Source organism: Trachypithecus francoisi, unplaced genomic scaffold, assembly GCF_009764315.1.
Source record: "Trachypithecus francoisi isolate TF-2019V2 unplaced genomic scaffold, Tfra_2.0 Lachesis_group11, whole genome shotgun sequence".
NCBI lineage: Eukaryota > Metazoa > Chordata > Mammalia > Primates > Cercopithecidae > Trachypithecus > Trachypithecus francoisi.
Genome location: NW_022681456.1, coordinates 77,961,949 through 77,967,908, shown reverse-complemented (window position 1 = coordinate 77,967,908; position 5,960 = coordinate 77,961,949). Strand labels below are relative to the sequence as shown.

Sequence of the window (5,960 nt, the reverse complement as noted above, 5' to 3'; positions counted from 1 at the left end):
AAAATTCAGCCTACACAGTAATAAATGAACATGGAATGGAAATCAAATAAAGTTCTTTAAATAGGATGAAAAAGTCCCAATGTCTCTTTTTTTTTTTTTTTTGAGGCGGAGTCTCACTCTGTCGCCCAGGCTGGAGTGCAGTGGCAGGATTTCAGCTCACTGCAAGCTCCGCCTCCTGGGTTTACGCCATTCTCCTGCCTCAGCCTCCCAAGTAGGTGGGACTACAGGCGCCCACCACCTCGCCTGGCTAGTTTTTTGTATTTTTTAGTAGAGATGGGGTTTCACTGTGTTAGCCAGGATGGTTTCGATCTTCTGACCTCGTGATCCGCCCGTCTTGGCCTCCCAAAGTGCTGGGATTACAGGCTTGAGCCACCGCGCCCGGCCAATGTCTCTTAAGTAGCAAGAGCACCTTCCCAATTCAGCTTCAAGATGAGCACCATACTCCATTTATCCTTGTATTTCCAGGGCCCAGTGTTTCCATGGAAGATCCTTATCCAGCTGCTTGTTTGGAGCCTGCTGCAGGGGGTACAAGGCTGTCCAGCTGTTGGTGATGTCCTGTATTAATCAACCACTCACAAAACTTGTTCTCTACCAGTACCTGGAACTGCTTCCTTTGTCCTATGTCAAATGAGCCTCCTTCACAGTTTTCTGCCAGATCTGTATCTTCAGTTCTCTTTGACCCAGTGCTTTCTGATATAAAAATGGAAGACCCCCAGGAATCTCTGTGGTGTCCTCTTCCATTTCAAAGGAAATAATAAATACATATAATTCAGAAGGTGGTAAAAGCCAGAAGACACTAGTGTCGCTGTTCTCTCTGCATACAACCATTGGATTATTCCAATAGTTACGCACTGTAGCAAGGCCAGTCCTGGCCATATGGTTCTCTTTTGACCAGGACTAATGCTGGGTCCATTCCCTAGCATTGGGTAATGGGTATGAAAAGGGGCAAAAGTTACTACCTGGCTCCCAGAGAGAATGAGTGGGCACATAGGCGTCAGAATGTGAAAGACGCAACCTGTCGCAGAAGAGATGGACAAATGATGGCAAACAGCAATGACTTTAACGTTGTCACAACTGTGGAGGTAAAGCATAGTTGCTACAGGGCCCAAGACAAAGGTGCTATTCCTGCACTTCTCAATTGTCACAGATCATAAGGGAGAGAGCAGACATATGAAAGATTCGCTGCAATGATGAATCTCTACATGTGCCCCCACCAGAGTATCTGAGCTCTTAGCCAATGTCTGCTTGTAAACCTGGCTCATCACCACCATGTGGTGCATCCCAGGGGCCACATTAGAATTACAAGCAATCTGGACTGGGTGTGCTGACTCATACCTGTAATCCTGGCGCTTTGGGAGGCTGAGGTGAGTGGATCATTTGAGGTCAGGAGTTTGAAATCAGCCTGGCCAACATGGTGAAACCCCATCTCTATTAAAAATGCAAAAATTATGGCCGGGCGCAGTGGCTCACACCTGTAATCCCAGCACTTTGGGAGGCCGAGGTGGGTGGATCACAAGGTCAGGAGATCGAGACCATCCTGGCTAACATGGTGAAACCCTGTCTCTACTAAAAATACAAAAAATTAGCTGGGCGTGGTGGCGGGCGCCTGTAGTCCCAACTACTCAGGAGGCTGAGGCAGGAGAATGGCGTGAACCCGGGAGGTGGAGCTTGCAGTGAGCTGAGATCCTGCCACTGCACTCCAGCCTGGGCAACAGAGCTAGACTCTGTCTCAAAAAAAAAAAAAAAAATGCAAAAATTAGCTGGGCGTGGTGGTGGGCACCTGTAATCCCAGCTACTTGGGAGGCTGAGGCAAGAGAATTGCTTGAGCCGAGGAAGTGGAGGCTGCAGTGAGCAGAGATCCAGCGTGGGCAACACAGTGAGACTCCATCTTAAAAAAGAAGAGGAAGAGGAAGAGGAAGGAAGAGAAGAAGAAGAAGAAGAAGAAGAAGAAGAAGAAGAAGAAGAAGAAGAAGAAGAAAGAAGAAGAAGGAGGAGAAGAAGAATTGCAAGCAATCTTAGCTCTTTTGGTTGTCCCTTCCACTTGATGAGCCCAAGCCAATTTCTTTCCAGACTTGAGGCAAGTTGATGTACCAAATGGTTTCCCAGTTAAAAGGACCTCAACCAGGCTTCCAGCTTGTAGAAAGGAAAGTCTTAGAGATCTTTGAGAAGCCACTATCTGCAAGCAGTGGTTACTACAGTGCAAGTTCATGAAGTGGATAGATCTTCCTGGCTCTACTTATTCTACCTTCAATAAGGAAGCTTCTAGAGACACTAGACTACTATGGGTTGAATGAAATGATGCAGTGAGTTGTCCTGGATCTAAAAGCAGCTCGGGATATCAGACATGATCATAGATAAAAGCTTGGTGACTGTAATCATTCCAGTTCTTATTATGACAATTAGATTTTTCAGTCAGGTCAGGAGACTGAGATCTGTTTCTGGGACTAGGCCACTCTTCTCCAATCAAAGATGTCCTTAGTAGAGGCTTTGTTCAATTGTTGAATGTATAAGAAGAGCAGAAACTGCAGGGTGTCCACTGAAAACTGATTTCTCTGCTTTTCAACTTCCTCCTCAGACATGCAGTTGGACAGAACCTCAGACCATTCCAGGTGCTCCTCAGGTGTCTTCACTGAAAGACTATCAGATATTTCGAAGTAAAGCCACATCAGGTCCTTGGGCAACTGCAGCTTCCCACAAGCGATGCGCCTCCGTGTAGACCAGTAGAGGAGTGGGGAAGCTCCTTCTATGGCTCGGATTCGCACATAGTTGGATATCTTCCTGAGACAGTGAAGACTAAACTTGGATGGAGGGGGAGACCTGCAAGGCACCCACTATAAAGGGTTCTGCTTTCACCCAGAGGAGAACTCTGGGCTCATCCAAGTTACCTCTAAGGACACCTGGGTGAAAATGCATCTTTGCATACCTGCCTTAGCAGGTGCCCTCACTTCTCCGTGCGAGTGCCACGGCGCCCCGTGTCCCTTCACTGACTGGGCCCGACCCTCGCCCTGGTCTTGTGACGTTCTTTTTTTTCTTTTTAATTATTAACGAGAAATTATTTATTTATTTTTGAGATGGGGGTCTCACTCTATTGCCAGGCTGGAGCGCAGTGGCACGATCTTGGTCACTGCAACCTCCGCCTCCCAGGTTCAAGCAATTCTCCTGCCTCAGCCTCCCAAGTAGCTGGGACTAGAGGCACGTGCCAACACACTGGCTAATTTTTGTATTTTTAGTAGAAACAGGGTTTCACTATGTTGGCCAGGCTGGTCTTGAACTCCTGATCTCGTGATCCACCTGCCTCGGCTTCCCAAAGTGCTGGGATGACAGGCATGAGCCACGGCACCCAGGCCATTGTGAAGTTCTTAATTTCGGAGTTATTCATCAGCTGTTTGCCTACTTCTTCCAAATGCTCCCAAGACTCATCTGTGCACTTCTGGGTGACATTGACAGCAGAAGTCTTGAACTCTGTTACCAGCTTAGGGGAAGGGAGTTTCTCAGTAAATTCAAACATCAGCACTGCTGTCTCATAGAGCACCTGCCCACATCCATAGGTACATGCCTCAGGAAGGGTAACGGGAGTGCTGGACCCGCATAAGCTCCCCTGGGGTTCCCCCCAGATCCCTCACGATGATATTAGTATTGCCAATCACTTCCTCCTCCTTGAACTTTTGACTCTCACGGATGAGGGTTTCAGTAGTATCCTTTCCTCCCATTCTAATGAGCTGAAGCTGCAGAACGTGGGCCTCAGTTGGGCAGCCAACCTCCTCCAAGCCACCTTCAGAGCTAAGTTGGACAGGTACTCAGGCAGAGGGACTAGGGAGGGGGCTGTGTATAAGAGATCCTGGCTGGTCCTGGGATCTGAGAGAGGAATCTGGCTCTCCCAGAGATAAGAGATGGATGCCCAGTCTCTGGAAAAGATGGCTGGAAGGTTAGGGCCCCACTTTGGGCATTTCTTGGAAAGGCAGCTACCAGGGACAGCAGGACACAGAAAAGGAGCAGCACAGCCTGGATCATAGGGGGCAGCAGAGCAGCCCTGCTGGAAGGAAGCAGTGCTCAGGTTGGGAAGTGGAGAAAGCCTCAGGACAAAGAGACACCAAGACTGGACAGATCTAGAAAGTGTCTTAGCCCTTGGAAACTTCAATTGCCCTGAATACACCTCATCTTCACTCTTAAAGGATGTAGGTGATCCTCACCTGCTCCAGAAAAACAAGCCACAGGAACGAGTTGGCCCAAAATACATCCTTTGCTTCAGTGCTTCCCTAATCTAAATGACTACTTTTTAGACCTGCCGTCTTTACCCCAGCCAAAAAATCTGATGCCTTCTGAAAACAGTGAAGAACGTAACATTCACAAATATTTATCTACCTTTTCCTGGCCCAGACTTTGTCCTCACCTTTGTCCCACGCTGACAAACATTTTTCCCTTCGTGGCTTCTGCTTCTTCTGCCCCATATCCTTGTCACCCTAAGAATTTACGCTAGACCTAAACTTAGATTTAAAAAATTTCCTCTGTACCTTCTGAGGAAACAGGAAGGAGAGAAAGGGAGGGGTGCCTTTCACCTCTGGGTAGGAGAAATGCTATGGCCTGAATGTTTGTACCCTCCAAAAATCCTGTTGAAACTTAATCCGCAGTATGGGAGTATTGAAAGGCACAGTCTTATGTCTGTAATTCCAGCACTTTGGGAGGCCAAGGTGGACAGATCACCTGAGGTCAGGAGTTTGAGACTAGCCTGACCAACATGGTGAAACCCCATCTCTACAAAAATAAAAAAAAAATTAGCCGGGCATGATGGCGGGTGCCTGTAATCCCAGCTACTGGGGAGGCTGAGACGGGAGAATCATTTGAACCTGGGAGGCGGAGGTTGCAGTGAGGTGAGATCACGCCATTGTACTGCAGCCTGGGCGACAGAGCGAGACTCTGTTTCAAAAAAAAAAAAAGAAAGAAAGAAAGAAAGAAAAAGAAATGAAAGAAAGGTACGGTCTTTAAGAGGTGATTGGGTAGGCCAGGCGTGGTGGCTCACACCTGTCATCCCATCAAGGCGATCAAGACCATCCTGGCCAACATGGTGAAACCTCGTCTCTAATAAAAATACAAAAATTAGCCGGGTGTGGTGGCTTTCGCCTGTAGTCCCAGCTACTCAGGAGGCTGAGGCAAGAGAATCTCTTGAACCCAGAAGCCAGAGGTTGCAGTGAGCCGAGATCGTGCCGCTGCACTCCAGCCTGGGTGACAGAGCAAGACTCCATCTCAAAAAAAAAAAAAAAAAAAAAAAAAAGAGGTGATTTGGTCATGAGGAGTCTGCCTTCATGAATGGATTAAAATGTGTTTCAGAATGATTAATTTATGGATTAACAGGTTATCAAGGGAGTGTTACTGGTGGCTTTATAAGAAGAGAAATACTGGAGCTAGCATGCTGGATCTCCTTGCTGTGTAATGCTCAGAGCCCAGGCCACATCAGGACTCTAGAGTCCCCACCACGAAGGCCCTCACTAGATGCTGAGCCTTGGCCTTGGACCTTCCAGCTACGAGAATTGTAAGAGAGAAATTTCTTTATAAATTACCCAGTTTTAGGTGTTCTAAGCAACAGAAAACAAACTAAGAAAAGACTCTAAAAGAGTTATTACAGGCTGGGCATGGTGGCTCATGTCTGGGCACTTTGGGAGGCCAAGATGGGCAGATCACCTGAGGTTAGGAGTTCGAGACCAGCCTGGCCAGCATGGAGAAACCCCATCTCTACTAGAAATACAAAATTAGCCGGGCATGGTGACACATATCTATAATCCCAGCTACTTGGGAGGCTGAGGCAGGAGAATCGCTTGGACCCAGGAGGGGAAGGTTGTGGTGAGCTGAGATCATGCCATTGCACTCCAGCCTGGGCAATAAGAGGGAAACTCTGTTTCAAAAAAAAAAAAAAAAAAAAAAAGAGTTATTACTCTATGGACTTATCAGGTAGATGAATGGGAGAA

At 47.4% G+C, this 5,960-nt stretch overlaps 1 pseudogene; it reads right to left on the bottom strand.

Annotated features, from left to right (window-relative positions):
* Positions 1–334: 334 nt before the first annotated feature.
* LOC117091049 lies at positions 335–2,953 on the bottom strand (annotated as a pseudogene).
* Positions 2,954–5,960: the final 3,007 nt, after the last annotated feature.